The sequence below is a fragment of the Lepidochelys kempii genome, chromosome 6 (genome assembly GCF_965140265.1).
Source record: "Lepidochelys kempii isolate rLepKem1 chromosome 6, rLepKem1.hap2, whole genome shotgun sequence".
Lineage (NCBI taxonomy): Eukaryota > Metazoa > Chordata > Testudines > Cheloniidae > Lepidochelys > Lepidochelys kempii.
The window spans coordinates 22,759,892-22,783,938 of NC_133261.1; the positions used below are offsets into that span (position 1 = coordinate 22,759,892).

The 24,047-nt window shown below is 45.4% G+C and overlaps 1 protein-coding gene across 2 annotated transcripts in view; it reads left to right on the forward strand.

Moving 5' to 3' along the window:
- Positions 1-1,444: 1,444 nt before the first annotated feature.
- Positions 1,445-24,047, forward strand: part of RASSF7 (Ras association domain family member 7) — a 122,375-nt gene continuing 99,772 nt past the window's right edge. Inside the window, exons 1-2 of one of the 2 annotated variants that reach the window (XM_073347118.1) lie at positions 1,445-1,600; positions 1,859-1,931. The gene's annotated coding sequence lies outside the window, so the exon portion shown is untranslated. The remainder of the gene's footprint in view (positions 1,601-1,858; positions 1,932-24,047) is intronic. The other variant, XM_073347117.1, reaches the window with a different exon arrangement.

Genomic DNA, 24,047 nt, shown 5'->3' on the forward strand with positions numbered 1-24,047 from the left:
AGCCTTCTGTGCAAATGGCCCGCCTCTTGTTATAACATTCTCAAATTGGCCCGCAGGTAGATCTAATTGAGTATCGCTGTGCTAGATTGTAGTGGTCCCTTCTGACCTTATAACCTATGGATCTAGAGCAGCGTTACCATAATAGAAGCAACAGAGTCTAGAGAAAATAATAAGGGGGAGAAGCTCTTGGTAGGTATATGGATGGCTTGCAGGTTACTTTAGATTGTTGCCTGGCAGAGGTTTGGCTTAGAACGGCTCTTGATTGGTTCACATGTCACAGACAGATCTCTGTGAAGTCACTGATTTCTCCCCTGTTGAACAGCTTCCCTGCCACAGTCTCTCCTCTGAGCTCTGCATGGAGGCCCTCTTCTCCACCTGTCTGCTCCACAATGATCTGTTGAAAGGTTTTTCCACATTTACTGTGCTTCTTGAGGTTTTATGAGCATGATTGTGGGAGGCATAGGAGTGGGTGACAGGAGACCGGGCTCCTAATTCCATCTGTGCTGGAGACTTGCTGAGTGTCTTGGAGAAATCATTGTCAGCTATGTTTTTAAGCTCAGCCACTGATTTTTGGGTGCCTTAATTTCTGGGTGTCCATCTCAAAGCACTCTGGGCCCAAGTTACAGAGCTGCTCTGCACCCACAAGTCCTGTTGGTGGCAGTTGGAGTTGTGGGTTCTCAACACTTGGCAAAACTGGGATGAAAGTGTCTGAAGTTGGACATCCAAAAACGGAGGTATTTGAAATCAGTGGCCTTAATCTCTGTGCCTCAATTTCCACATTTGTAAAACAGTGATAAGTATGCTTAATCACCTTTGTGAAGTGCTTGGAGATCCTTGGATGGAAGGCACTATGTAAGTGCTAAGTATTAACATAGTCATTACTAATGCAAACTCCCTTAGGGAAACAGATTATAGAATGTAACAGGGTTGTATGGAAATGTAATGGAGTTCTGTAGCAATTACTGTATCCCAAAATAAACTATAGCAGTGAAGAGAAAATGGTAACTTTTCTGTAGGGTTGGGTTGGTTTTTGTTTTGTTGTTTTTGTTTTTTGCATTGTCCTGTAGTAGGGATACAATTAAATGGCACTGGATGGCCCAGAAGTCTATAGAAAGATTAGTCATTGTGATTACATTCTGTAAGATTTTTTTCCCCTAAGGGCTGCATCTGAATACAGCTTGACTAGCTCAGGCTGGATTGTAAATGTTCCCAATACAAGTAGATGGAGCTGCCCAGGTGCCTGCCCCACACAGTTATGTCCCTATAACTCACCAGCTGCCAGCTCCTGCTCCTCTGTGGGTTTCGTGATCATAATCATACTGGCTGCATGTCTCTGTCCCTGGGGCCTACTTAGGTCTCTGTTGATGTCACCATAGTAACCGTGCTAAAGGGAGGGGCAGACCACTGAAACCTGTTGCTGAGAGGCAGAGTGGCAGGAAAGAGCCATGTTTGGAGAGTGTAAAGCAAAGTCAGTCTAGGTCAGATGGGGCAGGCGTGGGTGATCCGCTTTCACTGTGTGCTGGAGAGAGATCAGTGGAGGAACTAGTCCTGAGAGTGGCAAGGTGATTGGACTGGACCCAGGTTTCTCTTTCAGCTGAAGGTGATGGGGTGGGTTAATCCAGTGGCTGCTGTTATGCCAGCTTTGTAGCAGCACATGCCAAGGGAGCTGGCATCCATGTCCATAATATCTGGAGTCGCAGCCATCTCATAGTACACTGCAGTGGGACATTGTGACATGGCTGCCTTGGCTCCTGATATCATAGGCTAAACATGATGATGGCTAAACAAACCTGGGGAGGGAAAGAACTTAATAGGCCGCAGAATAACATCATAAACAGACAAAATCTCTATCTTCCAGAAAAATCCAGCAGGTCCTGGAACCGGCAGACTTGGATAAGCTGGCAGGAGAAAAGAGATGCAGGAGAAAGACCGTAAGTACTGAATGCTGCATGCAGAGTGTTTCACTTGTGTTGCTGGTTCTCTCTTATTTTTTATCTCATGCCGATCGTCTCATAACAGAAAGCTCCTATCCTGGGTCACTTCCTCTCACAACCCCCCCGTATCTTCCACATGGCAGTCTGTCTATTCTGGTAGACCATAGTGAGAGAACTACTGTGTCCACCTTGGACCTTTGAAAATGTTGGCTCTACTGGCCGTCTTCAGTTAAAGGAGCAGATTTACCCAGGACTGGACAAAATCTAGGAAGCATTTATTTTCTGGGAGTCAGAATTCACGACTGTCTCACCCAGGTAACACTCTGGCAATGAGACTTTGCAAGGTCCTTTCACTTAAAAATACAGAGGGAGGTGGGTGATGCTTCCTAATTCATGGTTGGTTACGACAGCGACTGGGGCGTGCAGCTCTGAGATCAATGGCTCCAAAGCCGGACAAACAATTTCTATTTCCTGGATGGATCTTAAGTGCTCAGGCTTCAGTTTATTTTCATTTATTTTAGGACAACGGTTCTCAGAACCTTTTATTTTTTGCAGCTCTCTTCCTTTGTTTAGGTGAAGCCCTCTACATGTTATTAATAGACATGGGCAATCATAGGCATGGGCACAAACCAAAACCCCCGATCCAAACATCTCTTCCAAACTTTCAAGGATTTCTTTCCAAGGTTGGAGGCTGTCTTAGGGCTTGTCTACACAGGAACATTTACAGGCATTATAAATCCAGTATAATTATACAGTGCCCTCTTTCCACCACTCTTGTTGTGTAAAGGGGTATTAGTGTAACTGAGAATCAGGCTTGCCTAAAGTCACATAGGATAGGAAGCCTGTGTTGCAGCCAGGAATTGTACCCAGTGCTCTGAGTCCTAATCCAGTGATAAACCCTTCCAGAAGTTTGGGTCCATGCAAATTATAATGTCAACATACAAGCAGATTGGCTACATCACCAGTCAGAGATGCAAAGGAGAGGCTGTGCTATTCCATAAGAGAGACTAGTTAGCTTTGAATGGGAGGAAAATAATCGCTTGGCTTTTTCCTCTTGCATCCTTCATCCAAGGGATCTGGGCTGGGTTCCCAGGCCAGACCCAGGTGTTAGCTGGGTCTGGAAAGCAAATGCATCAGGCTGATAAATCAGCAGAGCCATTATAAATTAGAATCAATTTGGCAGACTGGGGGAGTTTTGCCCAACTCTAAAAATGAGGAGGGAAAGACCGTTCATCTCCGATGGAGGAGAAGAGGCTGAAAAGAAAGGAGAATTCCCTTTGTTAAATGTGGTCCCTGCAAGCCCTTGGTTATACCCCCTGCCAGGTCTCAGAACTGAAAGGCAGGGAAAAGAGCTTGTTGACCCAATGTTAACCTTCAACTGTCAGCCATTCAGTTTGCTGATCCTCACACCCCTCTCCTTAATCCCAAAGGGAGAAGGTACAAAGCCTACCCAGGGACTGTGCCATCTAATTAACATTAGGCTTGGGCAAGATTTTATCCTTCTTTGTGTTTGCAGCAACTGAAATTTAAATGATGCTTTCGCTTGCTCGTGTTCTAGCCTGGGCTGTCACTGGCCTTCATTATGTCCTAGCCAGTATATCTAATTCCTAGCCAATAACACATGCAAAATGTAATGCTACTGAGCTGTATATCTGTCAGATTATTTAGTAGCAAAATAAAAGCCAAGTGTTGGTCATTGGGGGGAGGGGAGGGGGGAGGGGAGAGAAGGGTAGATCTTATAGGAAAGAAAGCTGGAAAAGACCTCTGAGGCTGTATGCTCCATCTTTTGGCCAAAACAGTATAGTTCCCCACGATGATGTAGATGAGAGATGGACTGATAGGGCCTGATTTCCAGAGGTGCTGGACAGCTGCAATTCCCACTGACTTCAGTTGGAGTTATGGATCCTGAGCAGCTTTACAAATGAGGCCATAGTATCTGACTGGCCATTGGTGGTCTCACTATAGGCTGACCTAGAAGGAGGGAAGGAAATTTAGACAAAGTTCCCCCAAGCCAATGGCTCATTGGGCTGATGCAGGTTAAGGCACGTCAGTTTCACAGCCAGCTGTCCACAGAGGCCTGATGTGGCCAGCATCACATTTGACTGCCTTTGACTGCCCGAACTTGATGGAGCAAGTACCTATTTTGCAGCTGGGTGAACTGAAGGTGGCCTTTCAGCCTGAGATTGACTCCAACTCATGCCCTTCAGGATGGTAGCTGAGTGCTTTAACCACTCAGCCAGTAGAAATGAAGTGGGAGGAGAGGGAGACAAGATGCTGGTCTCTCTATAGCTTTTTGATGTCTAGGAAGCAAATTTTGCTCTCATTTATGCTGGGTACATGTACGCCTTAGTGACATGGGAATAGCCGAGGGTGAACTTGGCCCTAGGGATGGAGTGCTCTTATAAGTCACTTTCTAGTGGAGTTAAAGCTGCGGCCACATAACTCCGCCTTGTGATCACTGTACCCTTCCCCACTAGAGATAGTGAGCTTTAATTCTTGGCAGGGAGACTGGATGCCCCAGGAGCTTGGTAAAGGGTTATAGACTATTTTACCTTTCAGCTGGAGATTCAAGAACTCGTAGCGATTAAAAGTTGTTTCGATCTGATGACCACTGAATGGCATGAAATGAGCTTGACGCTGTTGGTTTGGTTCCCAGTGGACAAGTGTCCACCTTCCCCAAAGGAGCATTACATGGCCTCCTTGTTGGTAAACACAGAAGAAGAAGACTGAATGAGCATGAAGACTGAACACTCCTTTGGCCGTAGGGGTGGTCCCTGTCTACCAGGTGTGGTGGAACAGTATGAGGAGAATCTTATTCTGCCGTTTCCCATGCCATTCTGGCTCTGAGGATGAACCATGGGCATTGTATCGTAACATCTAGTTAAGGAGGCTGTTACGCCCCCTTGACACACACTAACAGTTTAGTGATGCCAGGATTGTGTGCCTGGATCATTGTGATCCCAGCTTCATGCAGGATCAAAGACACTAGAATGCGGCTTTCTAACACTCTCGCGTCAGAACAATCATCACATAGAGAAATGGGCCTGCACCAGAAACCCATGTATAGAGACTCCCTCCTCCGCTGCAGAGCTTTGGGGAAGTTCTAATCCAGGTCTCTCTAATGGGTCTGAATGAAAACCTGTAATCTGTTTGGATTCAGACCCACACTTTGCCTCTCTTGCCCATCTTTACTTTTGGGTAAGTTGTTTTCGATTAGCTACATGCAACTAACTATCTTTTGATGCCATGGGGAAGGGTTGTATTCGGGGCACTGACAACTGTGGTCAGTCGATCAGATTACCGGCCTTGTAGCCTTCCCCTCTGCCCAGACTCTCTGTTTCACAGCCTCTAGCTGTGCCAGCTTTCCTGATCCTGTTTGCTTAAGTAATTGGCACTGCATACCGTGGGTAATCGGCTTATTTTTTTCTCTTCATAATTTGTATACAGTTCTCCCTTTCTCTTCTAAAGAGATAATTATGTAGCCTGTTTTTGTGAGCTGTCTAGGTATTTTGCCATGTGCTGACTGCAGTAACACACTTTTCCCATCATTAAATCCATTTTGTTTTTCTCTATAGACATTCCACTGCAAACACTAGAGAATTGACTCTAGAGCCCAATCCTGCTTTGACTGGGAGTTGAGGGGAATAGACTAGATGACATAACAGGTCCTTTCCTTTTCAGTTTTTATTTTACCGTGGGTTGATATTTAAAAGATAGGGGGGAAAACCCCAACATAATAACACATTCTTTCCTGGTTTATTCCTTTTCATTATACTAGAGGAGAGGGGACCCATTCTGGAAAGTTTGGATCTAGTTTCAAACTTCCCTGAAGTTTGAAGCTATTTGGGCTACTAAAGAGCTAGGGGCCAGCTGCGATATTTGGATTTTGAACGTTGCCAAAGCTAACGTTTTAGTTTGAACTCCTCTCCAGGTAAAACTCCTCTTTTATTTATTTTTCATTAAAATCTTGGCATCTTCCTCTTGCCCAGCTGTAAATCTGCTCTTACCTCTCCTCTCTAATCCTTTCCTTGGCTGCTAACATTATCATCCTCCTTGTTTCAGGGCCTGGCTCCCTACTGTTAGATCTCCTTATTGGATTTTTACCCTCCAATCTATTTAGTCTCCTCTGTGTGCTCAATATAGCCCTTTAACCCTTCAACACCCTTTCATCTCTGCCTCCCAACCTAGTTACCCTCCTGTGCCCTCCTCAACACATGCCTACAGCTCCAATTTGCATTGCTCCAAACAGTGTCTTTCAAGTTCCCTCCCTTCTCTCCAAATAATCATGCTTAGGTTTGATCTTGTTTTGCATGGCTTCTTTTTGTAAGCTGTCCAGAGAAGGCTTCTGAACCTGTATCACTGTCTCTAATCTCATTCTCTTTGTACACGATGGGTGGTTTATTGTAATCTCTTTTTCTATTTTTGGGTGGTGCAGCATGACGAAGATCAAATTGGTTTAAAAAACCCCACATTTTTCAAGAGGACATTGCCCAGAGATTTTAGTTCTCTGCAAGAGCCAAAAGGGTCACAATGCTCCTGGAGAGATTTTGGAAAGAGGTTAAGAAAGCTGAGACTCTTTCTTTTTTCCCTATAGAGGACTTGGGGTGATCTGATTTCTTACAGGAACTCTAAGAATTCCTCAGCCTCTCTCTGTTTTTCCACCCTTGTATGCCCCATCTTGTAGCCACTCTGAGCTTATGAGCACTAGCCAGAAATCCCTTCTGCACCAGACAGTGTGATCTGCAAGAGGAGTCAGGTTTGGGCCAAGATTTCCAGTGGTGCCTACTGATTTTTGGGTGTCCAGTGGGAGGCACCTTAAAGAGGTCTGATTTTCAGAGGACAAATGCGATGCAGTTTCTGAAAACTGGGCCCCTTTTAGGTATCTCAAGTTGAGCACCTAAAAACAGAGGCACCCAAAATCACTAGTTGCTTTTGAAAATCTTGGCTTTGAGCAATTAAAAGCTATCCCTCTGTTTTGTCCTTTGTTGGGATCCATGCCCCAGGCTGGGTGAGAGAGCAAACAATCAAGACCAGAAAGCAATCCCTAATTTCCTGGGGTGCATTACAGATTGTTAATTGCTAGACATCCAGGTCATCCTTAAAAGTCTGGAACTGAACCTTTACACCAAGAAAAAAATAATTGATTTTAGTCAAACGGAAAATTACAGAGCAATCCTGCCTCTGCATTGAGGCAAGTCTCACTGTGCCTTAGTTCCCTCTCTGTAAAATAATAATACTGTATGTATGATAGTAATACCCAGCTCTTATATAGCACTTGTCATTCATAGATCTAAAAACGTTTTACAAAGGAGATCAGTAGCCTTATCCTCATTTTACAGATAGGAAAACTGAGGCACGGAGCAGGGATGGGACTTACCCAAGGGCACTCAGTAGGCCAGTGGCCAAGCTGAGACTAGATAGAACCCAGCTCCCCTGAGTCCTGACAGGGACTGACAGTGCGTTTGTTTAGCACGTGGTGGGATGGGGTCCTGATCTCAGTTGGGGCCTCATGGCACTGCTGTAACGTGCAGTATCTCTTCTCTGGATAAAGCAAGAGTTCAGTTCGCAGGGCTGTCCCTTCAGCACCATCTCAGGGCTAACTGTGCAGTGATAAATGATGGGCCAGATCCTCCGTTAGCGTAAATCAGTGTCGCTCCGTGGCAATCAGTGGAGCCAGGCCGACTTACACCAGCTGAGGTTATGGCCCAAGTTGTCTGTACTCTGTGTGCTGCAGAACTGGCGATGATGTGGCACCTGTGGTATCTGTCTTGCCGCCCCCAGCCCAGAGAGCCTGTTAATGAAATACAGTCTCACTTGGAAGGAATGTGGAAATCCAGCCATTGGATGAATGACCATTGGTTCCCGGTGCTCTAATCACCCAGCCTGCCTTACAATAGAGGGATAAAGCAGCTGAGACAAACACTTCATATCATTTTGTTTCACAGCCCCCACACTGACGCAGCACCATTATTTTTAGACAATCTGGTTCTTTGTTTGTGGCATGTCTTTATTCGGGCACCATGGAATGATAAGCATGCTTTATTCTGTGTGTTGGCCAAGGCAGCATGTTTATATTCAGAGGGGTGCTGGTGGTAGCAGTTTAAGTCAGAACACAAGCCCTTGTCTCACTGAACAGCCAGAGTGAGTGTGAAACACGGGGAGAAAGAGTCAGACGTACCAGTGTTCAAATCCAGAGACACCTGATCCATTTCTTACTATGCCTGGCTTTTCATCTTTCTGCGCCATTGCCTTCTGCAACCAGCCAGCCACTCCCTAGGCCTTGATTGGCCCATCTCCTCCTCCTTTTTGTGCCTTTCCAGCTACTTTGTGATCTCAAAGCCTTTGTCTCTATAGCACTGATATGTGTTGCTATGGCTAAGGCTGTGATTCACAGCAGTGTTTACATCTTACCTGTAACTGGAGATATATATGTGTGTGTTTGCACTGAGCACTTTCCCACTGTTCAGTTTTATTTACACTGGGGAAAAAAATCCCTGGGAAAGAGACCCTACTACAGAGGCAGGTGGGGCGGGGTGTGGGGGGGAAGAGCTGTCACAGAAGGCCTAGTCTGGAGAAGAGAGTGATGAGCAAAAAAATAAAGGGTCAATTTGAGTGTGGGTGGCTGGTTGGTGGTGTGTGAGAGAGAGATGGTTTTGATTTAACTGGGATGGGCACATGTTCAAACCCAGACTGGCTTCATGGGAGGGGGAAGGATGTGTATGGAGTGTCTGTATAGGTGGGGGTCATATGTTCTGACCTGCACATCATCCCTCCATAGATCACATTTAGCAATGACTGCAAAACCTTGCTCTCAGCCCTATACTTTCCTGGGTGTCCGTTTGCATATGATATCAATGTGGATTGTAGGGAGCTTCTTTTGGGTCATGATTTGCCACAGAGGAAACTTGAGGAGATGAGTATTACCCAGAACGGCTGGGGAGGATGGAAGGAGGAATTCTTCTCAGACATCTTTAGTCCTTTTGTTATTTGAGTTCCATTTAATGGAAGCTGCACATCTCAAGGTTGCTGCTGGCCTGGACCACAATTGTTTTCCAAAAACGAGACAGTCAGTCACAGTCCCACCTAGGTTGTTTTACTGCGTGAATGCCAGCTCTGCTGCCATGATGACAGCCACATCCTTTGGTACTAAGTGGATGGTTCCCAGTGCTTGTATCCCAGCTCGGAAGGTCAGATTCACACTCCAGGAAGTACAGGGTGCATCACCAGCTGACAATGGACTGGTTTTCTTCATTCTATTTTTTGCTCACCAACAACTTATTTCCACTCCTAGCCTCTCCCTTCCCATTGACCTGTCAGCCTGGATAGGACAGAGCAGAGAGGGCCACAGAGAGTACCTCTTGCCTCACCCAGACTGGGGGTATAAATTGTTCGCTGCAAGTACTTTTACAAATGACCCTCTTTTATAGTATAGATGGATCCTCTGCCCACCCAACCCCTACTGCCCCCTGTCTCCTTGTGTCTCTATCTTTCTCTTCACTAGACATGCTACATGGGGCATATAGGTAGGAGAAAGCATACTGCATTCTGGGCTGACAGAGGGTCCTGCTGTCCTGTGTAGCCCTAGGCATTGGCTGCGGTACTGGGACTGGAAGTATAACCGGTAGTGCTCTCTGTATCAGGCAGTCCGTGTTTAGCATGGCTGTCTGTCCCTAATAAAGCAACGTACCTTGCAGCAGTCGATGCTTTCCTCATCTTACTCCAGGTCTCAGATCTCAATCCTAGGCTCATCCTTCTCTGATTTAATTGGGAGTCAGGGAGAATCCCAGGCTTTGGCTGGTTGCCATGGAACAAAACTAGCATCTTAAGAGGAAATGGGTCTCTTGAGCGGCTACATGGTTATGAACCCACTGCACATTTGGTTTCTTCCCACGCTGGGGGTCCACGTGTAAACTGACTCCTTGGGAGAGGGACAGACACTGTGCATGTTGATGCTCTTGCCTTGTGCCATCCGGATTTGTGAGGGGATAAGGAGCAGGCGTTGCTAGGGCTCACAATTGCTGGCTGCTGTTCTGCTTTGTGGCCCAGCCTCTTTTCCACCTTTCCCTTTGCTTCCCCGCCACACTGCCTGGCAGTAGCCTCTTCTTTAGGTGCCTCCTCCCCCTTCTCCTATATGTCATGTGTCCATATACCCCAATTTGTAACTTCATTTTTTTTTTTGGACCTCTTCCCCCAACAACAGCAAGGACAGATGAGTTTCAAAGTTCCATTATCACCTTGTGAGTCTTGGCTGTGAAGATGGAGGCACCATGGCAATTTGCATATACTGATGATTATCATCTCGGGATGAGGGTGTTGTTCCCCAACATTAACCTTGCCTCAGATCTCCAAATTCCTAATAACACTACTACTTGTGCTCTGCCTGCAGCATGTGTTGATCAAGGCTGTATTGAAACTTCTGAACATTGCTTGGAAATGCAAGGTCTCAGTAGAGCTTCTAAGCAGTGCTGTGGCTGGCTGAAAAGATCCAGGTTGAAGTTCCTGAGTGAGGAGTAGAGTTAGAGGCTAGGCTCACTCACAGGACTACGTGACTGAAGGCCAGTCCCTAGCACACACCCCAAAAAAGATAGGGTTTTAAAAATTGTGACACCTGTCTTGGAAACTCAGCTTCTGGCTCACTCCACCCTGGAAACCAAATTCAACCCTGCAGTAACTCCACAGAAGGGAATGGGAGATGAGTTGGATCCCTCAGTGCTTAAATGAAAGGTCTCACTTCCCATAAAACAGGGATGTTTCTTCTTAGATTTCAAACTCTGCTGCCTAATTTTACATCAGCAGATATAGGATCTGATATAGCTCTGTCAGAGACCGAGACCTTTAAAGATGGAGAGCCCATGAAAGCACAACCATCGTCCATTAATATTCAACTAGGTCGTCAATGCTCTCTGACAGGGAACTCGCTCTATGTGTGCCGTTGCTAAACCCTCCTACAATTGTTAGCATGAAAGGGTCAGTGATGCACAGCTCAGCTTCAGAAATGCACCAAAACCTGCAGTTCCTGTTCCTTCAAAGTGATCCCCAATTCTCTGATGCTCACCTGGTTCCTCCTTCAGGTACTGCAGAGAAGGATGTACCACAGGAATAATGAAAAGCTGCAGGTGCCAGGGAAACAACTACAACCCACTTAGAAGACATGCATATAGCTCACCAAAAGGTTGGCCTGGTAACAGTGCTCTGCATTACCATGTTAGTCTCTAAGGTGCCACAAGTACTCCTTTTCTTTCTGCATTACCATGGACTCCCAAGTAAGATTCCTGGTCCTGCCTCCCCAGGTTACCATGTGCAGGTAAAGCCGCCACAGCAGCATGCTCAGACCCTGAGGGAGAGACACGACATTGTGTTGCTGGCTAATCAAAGATTGATGCTGATGAACACCAAGGGGGAACTTTCTTCAACTTTTCTTAGCCAGTTTGTGGGTGGCTCTGAGATTAGTTCAAGGACCAGTGACTATAATGATTTATACCAGTAGAGGTTCAAACCACAGTGTTTTTGAGAAAAGATGGTCTAGTGGTTAGGCTACTAGTCTGGTGCTTGGGGGGATCTGAGTTCAATTCCCTTCTCCGCTACAGATTTTCTTGGGCAAGTCACTTAATCTCTGTGAGTTTGTCCCTTTATCTGCTCCCACGTAGTTAGTTAGTTCTGTTGTTCAGAAAAACAACCTCGGTGCTAGCCTCCTGGTGTATCAGTTTGGGATCTGATGATTCTATCATTGTTTGTAATAAATTGGCCTAGAATAATGGATCTTTTGTGAAAGGCTGACGAAGCTCTTGGGTTGTGTGGATAATATTATTAGACAAGTTTGCATTGATGGAATAAGTCTGAATTACTTCACATAAACATGCATTCAATTAAGAATTAAATCAATACTTTCTGGGCCTTCTTCCAGATCCGGAAGTAGAGAAGGCACTCTACTTAGGGTTGGGTTTTATTTCTGTCAGCCTGTCTCTATCTCTAAGGACTTGTCTACACTACCACTTTTGTCGGTATCACTTTTGTCACTCAGGGCTGTGAAAAAACCACTTCCCTGAGCGACATAAATTACACCGACAAAAGCACTGGTGTGGACAGCACTACATCAGCAGGAGAGTTTCTCCCACTGACCTAGCTCCCACCCCTTGTGGAGGTGGTTCTATTATGTCTCCCTTCAGCATAGAGCAGCTACATGAGTGATCTTACAGCGGCATAGCTGCAGCGGTACAGCTGTGCCACTGTAAGCTCACTAGTGTGGACAAGCCCTACTAGTGGTTTCATATCGCATTTTGGGGGGTTCCCAGAGGGGTTGGCCCCTTAACGAAAATCACATTGTGATGCTGCATCTTGATGTTGAATCTTCACGTTGCAGCACTGAGTCAGTGCATGAAAGCATTGTGAAGCTGGACCATCATGTTGATGGGGCATTAGCACACCATATTAATAATTGGCTTTCCTGTGCCAGTCCCGAGGAGATATTGAACAGGAGCAGCAATGCTAGTCACGAAACAAACCAACAGAGCCTGGAAAACATTACTTACTTTCAGACATGGATTATTAAATGGGTTATTTTCCCATCGTTAAACCTGTCTAATGTTTCGTTATTATCCTTTGGCCTTTTGCATAGTAATATTGTAATTGTTGGGAACGAGGAGGTGTCCTCTGGGATCCCCGTCCATTTGATCTATTTAATCCTCTGCTACAAGGCATGTCTCATCTGATGGCCCCCTCCTTCTGGCTGAATGGAACTCCTTCTGGAGCACATCAGCTCCACCCCATCTCATCCACAGGAAGCTGCTAAGGAAAACAAGTCCAGCAGGAAAAGGCCTGTTTCTGAACAGCCAGTAAAACTCATTTGTCCATTTCTCTGACTGGACTGGATGATTCACCCTCATTGTTTTGTTAATTGTTTTAATAGCAGACACAGAGCTCTTTGTTTTCCTGCATTCTGTAACTAACAATGAGGAACCAGTGAGCAGCATATCATTCTCAGTAACACACTGTGCTGAGCTATGCGTTTGTATGCCTCACATCTCCACTATACCCTAGTAAATCAAAGCCAAGTGGGATACTCCCTCCCTCCCCGTTGTCAAATATGTCACATTAGCCACATCCCTGGAACCTGCTGCACTGACAGAGTGGAATTGAGCTCAGCAGGCTGCTCTAGAGACCCCTGTGGTGACAGTGTAACCTGCAAGGAGCATGTGGATATTTGTCTCCCTCTAGGGGCTGCTCCACATACGAGGTTTATGAGTCTACGACTATTACTTCCGGTTTAAAGAGGTTTATGAGCCACGCTACTATTGCTTTAGCTGAAACAGTAACGGTTCATGCTTTCGCGCTGAGGTTTCCGATTCCAGCCCTGCTGTTGGCCCAAGCAGTGTCAGTTAAAACGGCATAGTGGAACAGTGGCTTAGCACAGACAGGCACTATTCCTATTGTGTTTGAAACACTGGGCATTTTATTTTCTTCATTAGTGTGGCCATTTAGTAGCTGGAATGATAAAACATCCCCAAGTGTAAGTTGCGGTCTAATAACCAACACTCCTCATTGATGGCCGGTGGTGATTTATCTTTCATCATTCATGCCTAATGATGCAACTCATTGTGGTGTGGGGTTACTATGCAATAATGCCCAGCCTGCTGTGCCATTTTATGTAACCATATAATTATAAGCTGGGAGGCGGTGTTTATATAGCTATATCTATAACAGTAATAATATAATATAATAACACTGCTGCTGTTCTTTAATGTCTGACTGGCTTGATCTGATGGAAAGGCAGTTCCCTTGTTTCCTTCTCAGCTGCCCATAGGAAGTTCCTCAGACTTGCCCTTGTTTTATCACTCTGGTCTGCTATCATCCCACCTGTGGGGTCACTAATGGGGCTGCTGGCATTATTACCATTCCCCTTGGGTGCTACAGCGGTTTTATTCCTGTGACAGGTTGACTGGCCCCTTTAAGAAGGAGCGGGGTCCAGGACACCTGTGACTACTAGTCAGCTGCCTCCCAGTTAAGCTCAAGAGAAGGCCCCTGGGCCATATAAATTGGAGACTGGGTAAGTCAGAGCCTGAGAGAAGTAGGGCAGGTGAGCTGCCTGAGGCCAGAGGAGAGACAGAAGGTGCAGTAGAGAGAGTTGTCAGAGGGAAAGGGCTGCAGGAGACCTGAAGGAGGACAGTATATATGTGAGCTGCTGGTGATGAGCTCAGAGGAAGATTGTTGGTGAGCAGTGGCCATGGCCAGAGCTGAGGAGCCCTTGCTGCATTATAGGAGAGTTTGGGCAGTGACCCTTATGAAAAAGAGAAAGATCCAGCTCCTCAGGGTTGCTGTGCCAGGAAGCAAGAGAGCTGGTGTGGAAGGATGGGCCCTGCTGAGCAGGGGTAGGACTTGCAGGTAGGGATACCCAGAAGAGTGGAACACTGTAGGAAGCCCTCTGGGTGAAGGGCTGTGGGAAGACTGGCCACTCTCAGGCAGGGAAGTGTGGAAATTGGAAATTGGAGCCCTGCATCAGGGGCAAAAGGAACGGGGTGGGGGAGGAGGAGGACGAAGAGTGCGGCTGTTGACTCTCAGGTGGGTGACTTGGAGGTGAGGCCCCTGGAGATGGGAATGGAAATCCCCCCCACCCTGTATGTTTTCTGTGGGAATTTGAGAGTACTTTTATTACAAGGCTTTTGGGGAACTAATGCACTGGTGTATATGAACACACTAGGCCAAGAGAAGGGCTTTGTATCAGTCAGTGAGAGAATGTTCCTTTCATGGATGGACAAACAAGGGAAACAAAGGCTGGGCCTGACATTGCAGGGTGCTCGAGCTGTTGCCGTGCCAAAGCTCCACACCCACTCAAGTTAAACAGCGTGATTAAAAAGAATTGGAGCATGAATTCTTACCCCCGGAACATATCCATCCCTTGTTGGTTTCAGTAGACCCTAATGTCCATGGTTTTGCTGAGCCCAGAGGCCAGGATGGGTGTATGGACATTGGGTACTGTACAGGTAGGAAAACAAGTCCAGCAGGAAAAGGCCTGTTTCTGAACAGCCAGTAAAACTCATTTGTCCATTTCTCTGACTGGACTGGATGATTCACCCTCATTGTTTTGTTAATTGTTTTAATAGCAGACACAGAGCTCTTTGTTTTCCTGCATTCTGTAACTAACAATGAGGAACCAGTGAGCAGCATATCATTCTCAGTAACACACTGTGCTGAGCTATGCGTTTGTATGCCTCACATCTCCACTATACCCTAGTAAATCAGTGGAATTAGAATAATAGAATATCAGGGTTGGAAGGGACCTCAGGAGGTCATCTAGTCCAACCCCCTGCTCAAAGCAGGACCAATCCCCACTTTTTGCCCCAGATCCCAAATGGCCCCCTCAGGGATTGAGCTCACAACCCTGGGTTTAGCAGGCCAGTGCTCAAACCACTGAGCACACTAGGATACAGTAGCTAAGGTAATGGAGTTGAGAATCAGGCACATAGACCATTCTGCATTGTACATAGAAGCCAAACTCACCCCTTCCCCGAGGTTTGGATTTATTAATGAAGAAAACAATAAAATAACTCATCTCAAATCTTCTCCCCAGGCTGTTTCTATGGCTCTTCCCTCCAGACTGCTGAGCCCACACCCTAGATCCTCTCTTCCTGCGAGAGAGCCACCTTCACCTCCCTTCTATTCAGGGTGGGTAATAAGTCCGGTGCATTAGTGAGCCAGCAGAACCTATTTAACCCTGGGATCAATACCAGCTAACTGGGTGGAGTATTTCAGGTAAACACTGCCAGCCTATTACAGTCACCAGCTATGGAAGGTTCAAACTTCCCCCATAGAACAACAGTGAGCTAAGCCCCACCATCGCTAACCCACAAGCAGAAGGGGAGAGTGCTTTCTTTAATTTCCAGTGTGAACACCCCATGCATTTGAATGGAAATGAATGGCATGAAGGGGTCTGTAGCTGAATTGTGTTCCTCATCATCACCTGCCTTAGGAGGGCTTTGGTATTGCTGCTGTGGATTGTTCAGAAAGCATATTATGGGGTGTATGAACTGAACAGAAGGACAATGGTGTGGTTACAGGTATCATGTCAGAATACACACATGCTGCCGCTGCTCCTGTGTCCCAAGGGGGAGAGGCACAGCTCTGCACCAGCCCCAGAAAGCAGTACTGCTGAGTGCATGTGTCTGCATTTGTATCTGTGATACAGGATACAGGCAGATACAGGACCCAGAGGAGCTGCAGGTGGTTGTGCAGGAGCAGTGCAGGCAGAGGGATGGTCCTGGGGATGGCGAGAAAAGTCCGGATCACGTCAGTTTCCAAAAGAACTCACCACCAGGGCCTGGTGAGAGAAAACTCTCTTCATTCGCAGTCCGGCTGGCTGAGTCATTCGTTCTCCAGGGAAGCAGCTGTTGGATCTTGGGGTGGAATAAAATGGGGATGTGAAGAGGATGAGTAGAAAGGGCCAAGCTTTTGAATCCAATTTTGGTAGGCATGGGGCAGGCTTTAGTGCACTGGCTCAGCCCTTTCTATTCTCTCAAGCAGGGGGCTTTCTTTTCTCCCTCCCTCAGGGGCTGTAGCTCAATAGAATGGGCTTTTCCAGTAATAAGGGGGTGAAGGGGAGGGGGATGGAATTGCCCATTCAAAGGCAGCTCCCCCTGGTTCTCTGGACACTGTCATCCTTTTCACTCACACAAATGCTGGCGTCACATGACCCAAGGCTGAGTGTGCTCCAGCCCGAGGTCTGATTGGTCACCAGCTCCTGTTTGAAAGCCTAGGTGGCCGTGGCAACGAGAAGCAGGCCAGCCATGCTTTCCTGGCCCCCAGAGAAGTGCCCCAGGCGCTGAAGAAAGGCAGGCGGCACACATCAAGAAGCATCAAGTGGGTCACCAGGCCTTCTCCAGGTACCTGCTTGTGTTAATTCCCAGCCGTCCTCTTCCTTTCTGCTCACATGTTTGAGTTGCAGCTAGCTTTGAGTCTATTGCGGTGTGCATTCGGGGGTCACTATTTGTGTTAACTCGCTTGTCACATCACCCTTCTGTCTCCTATTACCAGGAGAGTGCGCTCAGGCCACTCCAAACCTGTACATGTACAGGGGAACCTGTTGCAAGAGGTTATTAAAGAAATCCATCGCCTCAGACTGGTGTGCAACTACAAATCAGACAGAATTGTCGTCAAAACTTTAAAATGGTTGAGTAAGAGAGGACTCAGGGCCAGATCCTCAGCAGGTATAAATTGGTCTAAGTCAGCACAGCCTCACTGATTTCAGTGCAGCCACACCAGCTGAGGATCTAGAATGTATGCTTACTAGAAATGCTCTTTACTGCAGGTTTGACTGTGGGACAGAGGGATATCTCAAGACGTGTCCACTGAAAAAGGCTTAAAAAAATACAAAATTATTTTAGGGGCTTCAGGGTTTTTTTTGTTTTTTGTGTGTGTGTTTTTTTTTGGTAAGGTGAAAAATTAGTACTAGCAAGTGATGTCAGGTTGGTTTTGGTTTCATTGATTGATCAAAATCCATCAGGACCTCCAGGACTTGCAGTTATACTGGATACATTGTGCTTCAGAGAAGGTGGATTTGGGCTGTCTTGCTGAGAGAGCTTCTCTTGAAAATGATCACTTTGCTTTAGCACAAACAGAGAAAAACCTGTCTTATGTTCTGTTCTTCTGCAGCCTGGAGGAGGGGTGAGAAAGGAAGGGCTCAGTTAAATCTAGGGAAGCTGCTGTGGATTGTGAAGAGTGCATTGTAAAGAAGGGGCTGTCTGAGAAATCTGGCATGCAGAGTGCAGAAACAGAGGGTGAGTCCAATCATCATTTGTGGGGGAAGGGCTCTTATCAGCAAGAATTGCAAGGTGTTGTGCAAAGGCAAAAAATCACAGAGCAGCATTTGTGAAAATATGAGCAAGCAAATTAACAGCGTCATCATGCAAGGCTCTTGGAGTTATAAATCCTCTCTTAGGGTTGCCTTCCACCCCAGAAGAGCCCCAGTTTGTGCTGAGGGGGTGTTCTGCAGGCCTGGCTTGTGAAAGAGGACGGATACAGTCCTGAATGTATGATGTGACATCGTAATGCAGTGTCATAACACGTTGCGTCACTATGTGATGACACTGTCACAATGCAAAGATCTTTCTGTTTGCAGCTTATTACTTATATTGCAGTAGTACCTTGAGACCCAGCTCCCATTGTGCTAGGTGCTGTACATACACTTAGTCAGAGATAGTCCTTGCCCCCAAAGAACTTGTAGATAGACAAAACAGAGGCAGTATTATTATTCCACATTTTACGGATGTGGCACTCAGGCACAAGATTTCCCCAACGTCACACAGGGAGTCCGTGGTCTCCTGAGTGTTAGTTTGGTGCCTTAACCACAAGACCATGCTTCCTTCCTTGGTCAGTTAAGGATCACAGAAGATCACAGTTTCCTTGTAGCTGATAATATCCACCCCAAGCAGCTCTAAGCTTGGAGGCAAACTTGTACTCTATAAGCGGGTTCTCATGTACACTATGGAAGGATTCCTTCATTCTGTGACACACTCATGCACCAGACTGGAAATATGCAGTAGTTTAATTTACATATAAAATATAGGTCTTTAATGGTTTTAAAGGTTAGGCAGCTGGTGTACTGAGACTACTGCCTATCATTCTGACTGATATTGTCTCATTGTTTCCCTGTTTTTATTCCATCTGTCTGTATCCACCTGTTGTCTCTTGCTTTGTACTTGCATTGTAAACTCTTCAGGGTGGGGACTGTCTCACTGTTCAGTGTATGTACAGTGATTAGCACAGTGGTGTATGATTGGGGCTGCTAGGCACTACTGCAATGCAAATAATAAATAATGAATGAAATTGAATAGCAGTACAGTTGCCCTGTATTTATTCTGATAGTATATTCATTTTTATGTGGTCTTCAGCTTTTGATATACCAGAAAGTAAGCATGGGTAACACGATTTCTACAAATAAATTGTCAGGAGGAAGCGTCAAGTTGTGGCAGTCAAGCAGGGAGCATTTGTGGCATTAGGAAGTGTAGGTAGGCAGTTGGGAATTGTAGGAGGAGCACATTAGCTGGATGTTTCTAATAATATAATCAGCAGTGAAATAGTTAACAATGTTGATAAATTATTTTTAGGCCCAAAATTAACAATACACTGGGATTGATTGACCAGTTCAGCCCCATTTAGTGCTATTTTGTTCCGGTTGTCTTCCGATCCAAGGAGACATCACAGCATTCATTTATACTTGGTTCACATTTTCAAGGTGTTTTTTGCAAGCATAAGAGCGAGGGAAGGAAGGAAGAGAGCTGAGGTTCTGCAGCAAAGGTTGGATTCTACAACAAATTCTGCTGTCACAGAATACGTGGGATTCCAGCAGCCCATGTTCCAGCCCACAAATTCTGTTGTTCACAGGCCGTCAAAGAGTCCTGATGACATGGAAAGTTTGGGGGTCTGGGAAAGAGCTATAAGAAAACTTGCCACACCAATGATGGAATAGGCCAAGAATTGAACAGACTATGTGAGGATACTGTTAAGAAGCAGGCCATTTGGGGTGATTTTTTGTGGGGGGACATCTGTCAAGTGAATTGAGTCCTCAAATGTACTTCACAATAGCTCATTTTAGAAAAACAACTTTTGGTTGCCATTGGCCTGGATTTGAACTAATGATCAAGAAATAGAAGCCCATGACCAATTCCTTGAGCCCTCTTATCCCTTTTCATTGCTTCTAAATGGATAATTTATCACCTGTTTTAAATAGCTTCTTCTCCTCAGGGGAATTTGCCAGGCATTTTTAGCAAAAGAAAAGTGCTTTACACAGTGTTGCCAATGCACATATTTTTATTACATGATATTTGATACATTTCTTAGGAACCCAGAAGCTGGGGTTTTGTGATTATGTGAGGCTTTTTTTTTTGTTTGTTTTTTAAATAAAAGCTGATATTAACTTAATAGCCCTCCTGGTTCAAGAGAAGAGCTTCAGAATGTGACTCAAGTGGACCTTGAAGACTCAGAAACCCGATGATTAATGAACTGAGCCCAATGTGTGTGTGTTTTTTAAATTCCATGATTGTTGGCCTGATTTAGTGTGTTTAATGTTTGAGGTTGGCAATACTGTTCACGTCCAAACCAAGACAGACCCTGACCACTTTATCCAATTATGATCTACTTTGTCTTCCTGGTGGGTCAAACAGGAAAATCTGCCAGATTTCAGGCTCTGGACAGTGTTGTAAAATAATCTAAGAACAAGCTACAAATCCATTCCAGGCAGTAAGCAGGAATTTCAGCTCTGTATTTGGCTGTTCTGTTCTTTTTAACTGGGGAAGCTAGTATTAGTGAAGAAAGGCCATCCCAGAGAATCACTAAATAATTTGTCTTTTCTGTTTTTTTTTCTTTTTAAATGGAATAAACACGCACTGTCTCTCATGAAGAAAGTTTGATTTAATTAGGGTGGGATTATGTTTTATAATGTTCCCTGTGCTGTTTGCGCCTGAGGTAAATATCTCTAGCAAATAATTACTGGAACAAGACTGTGGCTAATAGTAAATTCACTCCAAGAAGGTTTAATGCGGATGTATGCTATTGATTGGAGGAGCTGACAATTGTCAGTTTGTAGCACTGGTAATTAAGGTGGAATGATTTGTCACAAGATGATGAAGTGTTAATGAGGAGCTAGTGGACTGGAGAAGTTCTGGTTAATGCACATTATCTAAAGAGGTGTGTAGTTATTAGGACTGTAATTCTAACGGTAACCATGTATCAGGAATGATTTTTTGCCTTGTTTGATACTGCTGATATCTTGTGGCAATAGCCATTTGGAAGGTGCGCTGGGCAACCAGAAAGGCTAGAGACTTTTTTTTTAATGACAGGTTTCAGAGTAACAGCCATGTTAGTCTGTATTCGCAAAAAGAAAAGGAGGACTTGTGGCACCTTAGAGACTAACCAATTTATCTGAGCATAAGCTTTCGTGAGCTACAGCTCACTTCATACGAAAGCTTATGCTCAAATAAATTGGTTAGTCTCTAAGGTGCCACAAGTAATTCATTTTTTTTTTTTAATGAAATGCAGATGTTCCTGACATTCCTCAGGAAAGATTCCTGCTTGCCTTGGGTGCATGGATCTTTCAAGCACTGATAGATACCAGAATTTGGGGTTCCCCAATCTAAATAGGCTAATACAAGCTATACAGAATGGCCACTCAAGATACTACCTAGCCTGAGTGCACAGGAGAGCCCAGAGTTTTCACCCAGCCCTTGGTTTTAGGGCTGTCTCTCTCTCTCTTTCTCTCTCCCCCGCCTCCACACGCCCCCCCCCCCCCCCGGTGCTTGTATTCATTGCAGCAACTGCACTAGCAAGGCAGTCGTTCTCCTCTACTATTTGTATGTTTTCAGTCTGAGTAGGTGCCAGGAGGGAAGCAAGCCCTCCATTGCCTGCTGCACCCTATTCCACCTTCTAAGGCTGGGACCATCTCCTCCACATGGCTAGCTCTTATGTGGTGCTTTTCATCAGCAAAATCTCAAAGTGCTCTACAGCGGTGGTCATTATCAGTCCCATTTTATAGACATGGAAGCTGAGGTGGGGGTGGCAGTGGGGAGCCTACAACATGAGCAAATCTTGAAGCGCACTTTATAGACAAAAAAGAAAAGGAGTACTTGTGGCACCTTAGAGACTAACCAATTTATTTGAGCATGAGCTTTCGTGAGCTACAGCTCAGGAGCAACTGGCTGGCTAAGATTGGGGCCATCTGAGATGGTGTGAAGAAGGGAAAGTGTTAACTGAAGATAGCCAAGGGGCTGTTACAACTGCCACCTCCACTCTGTCAGTACAGCAGCTAATCAGGTGGATCTGACACTCTGTGATTGCTCTGTTAAATTGACTCATTATTTACAGTTGTCTGCCAGGGCCCTTTCCAATTTGCCTGATTAAGAGGCAAAGAAAAGGAGTGTTTCTCTCTCCTTTTTAACAACTCTTCCTCTGGCATATGGACAAAATTACACACAAAATAAATCTCTACACTAGAAGGTTGTCTTCCTAGGATTTTTGATGCCTATGTCCGTATGTATTTTTTCCTGAAGCAAAGAGCCTGGTCCTATTTATGTGACTAAGGGTGGGATCCGCAAGGGGGCTGAAGCCTTGCAATGCCACCTTAAAGATCTGTTAGCATATTGGGGAACCATCCTAGTACCCATGGTTGTTTCCAAGGTTGAACAAAATAACATTGTTATGGGTGAGGATGAAATGGATGAGTTTCCCTCTAATATTCTGGGACCAACACAGCTACAACAACACTGCATACCGTACTTCTAGGGGGGTTTTCCTTCTAAAATTCTCTCCAGCTGAAGGGAAAGCAGTGCAGATGTTGGCAGCGACCACCACCTTGTGACAGCCTCCATCAAGCTAAAACTGAGAAGTGTGGGTCCACCAGACAAGGGACATAGATGTTATGATATTGACAAGCTAAAGTCCCTTGAAATACAGAAAGCCTTTGTTCTGCAGTTAAAGAACAGATTGCAAGCACTTGCAGACCTTGATGAAGAGGAGGGGAATGCAGATGAGGAGATCAACAAGAAGTGGGACAAACTAACAGCAATTTATAAAAAGAAAAGGAGGACTTGTGGCACCTTAGATACTAACAAATTTATTTGAGCATAAGCTTTCGTGGGCTACAGCCCACTTCATCAGATGCATAAATTTGTTAGTCTCTAAGGTGCCACAAATACTCCTGTTCTTTTTGCAGATACAGACTAACATGGCTGCTACTCTGAAACCAGCAATTTATAAATAGAGTAGAGAAGCCTGTCTAGGCTACAGGCAGAAGAGAAGGAAGGGGTGGATTACACCCAGCACATGGAACGCCATAGAAACCAGATGAGCCCTGAAGAAAAAAGTTTGACACAAAATCCCAGAAGCTAAAGCACAAGCCGTATAGCAAGGCACACCGGGAGGTCAAACGCCTTGTGAGAGCGGACGAATGGCATTATATTGATAATCTGGCACACAAGCAGAAGATGCAGCTGCTCATGGTGAACAAAAACTGTGTCATTTTGTAGACGGTTCAATCAGTGGTAAACGGCAGACACCAACAAACAGTCTCATCAGGAACAAACAAGGACACCTACTAACAACCGAAAAAGAACAAGAAGTGCGCTGGACAGAGCATTTCAAAGAATTGCTGAACAGGGAGCCACCTAAAGAGGAAGAAAATCCAGGAAGCAGAAGATCTTGATATCAACACAGACACCCCAACTAAGGAAGAAATCATTCAAGCCATTAGATCGTTAAAAAATGGGAAAGCTCCTGGCAAGGATAACTTGAATGCAGAATTGTTCAAGGTAAATCCTAAACTAGCAGCATCTATCCTGGCCCCTCTATTTACATCAGTCTGGGAAAGGGAAAAAGTGCCAGATGAGTGGACCAATGGGGTTATAGTGAAGATACGAAAGAAAGGAACTCTCAGTGATTGTAATAACTGGCGTGGTATCACACTTTTATCTGTGCCAACCAAAGTATTGTGTAAGATCATAGTCCCGCATATATCAGAGGCAGTTGATAGCGTTCTCAGAAAAGAGCAGGCTGGTTTTCAGAAAGGGCGTGGATGTACAGGACAGATCTTCAGTCTACAAAACATAATAGAACTGTGCTTAGAATGGCAATGGCAACTCTACATACATTTCATAGACTTTGAGAAGGCTTTTGATAGCATTCACAGGACCAGCCTATGGCGCATTCTGTGGGCACATGGAATTCCTTTCCATATAATCAACGTCATCAAAAGCTTCTATTTCAACTTTACATGCAGCGTTGATCACAGTGAGCTCAGTTTTGAAGTCAAAACAGGAGTATGTCAGGGGTGTGTCACATAGGAAATCCTCTTCAGCATTGTCATCGACTGGGTAGTGCGGCGTACAACAGAAGACATGCCAAGAAGCATCAAATGGACACTCTTCTCATCCCTTGAAGACCTGGACTTCGCAGATGATGTCGCTCTCCTATCACATACCCAACACCATATATAAGAAAAAACAACTCGACTCAATTCATTCAGCCAGAAAATTGGACTGCAAATCAATTGAAATAAGACAGATATCATGACCTTTAATATTGCCTCACCATCACCAGTACGGATAGAGCAGGGGTGGGCAAACTATGGCCCGC